The sequence below is a fragment of the Microtus ochrogaster genome, unplaced genomic scaffold (genome assembly GCF_000317375.1).
Source record: "Microtus ochrogaster isolate Prairie Vole_2 unplaced genomic scaffold, MicOch1.0 UNK46, whole genome shotgun sequence".
Lineage (NCBI taxonomy): Eukaryota > Metazoa > Chordata > Mammalia > Rodentia > Cricetidae > Microtus > Microtus ochrogaster.
In genome coordinates, this window is record NW_004949144.1 from 1,223,286 (window position 1) to 1,224,130 (window position 845).

Genomic DNA, 845 nt, shown 5'->3' on the forward strand with positions numbered 1-845 from the left:
CTGAACATTTACATTCTGAAGAGGCCAATATGGATGCCAAGATTCTGGGATAATGATACTTACATCAGCACCTGTGTCCAGCAGGCCAGTAATAAAAATGCCATTTACACACACTCTCAGTTTAGGTCTTTGATCATTTACAGAAGTTTGCCAAAACACACGTAACTCATCTTTCTGATTACTATTGCTTCTAACAGTAGGCATGTGGCTTCCTAATTGTCCTGACGAGGCACGTTCTCTGCAGAAACTGGAAATGACTGAACCATGTTTGCCATGGGGGCCTGTGAGCCCCCCCCCACGTTTCCCTTCTGTATCAGGTTGCCTTGTCTATCTCTTCTAGACCTGCATTCATTTGTCCGATGTCTGCCTTTTCCACATCTTCTACATAAACCTGAAGGCTGAGTCCTTCTATTTCTGTTATTTTTAGAAGATGCATTATTATTATTTCTGAAAATCCATTGTTTACAGTTCCTTTTCATATGACCCATTTTGCCACAATTAAAACATTTGGTATTCTGGTGTCTCCTTTTACCATTGGATATTGCTTCTTCTACCCATACTTCAGTGCCATAGTCAAATGTGTCAACATTTAGTGTATACAAGACCCATTCTTCCAAGGACGCTGATATGAACTTTAAAGGCCCCAAGATCTTTTTGCATTCCACATTTGCATTTTTGTAAGCCAAAGACTCAATTATTATATGTCTTGCTTCTGGGTCAGATATCCCTATTTGTACAGCCTTAGTTAGTCTTTGTAAAAAGTCACTAAAGGGTTCTCTCTGACCCTGTTTAACTCTGACAAATGATTCCATTCTCTGTCCTGGGTCTTGTACCCTGTCCCAAGC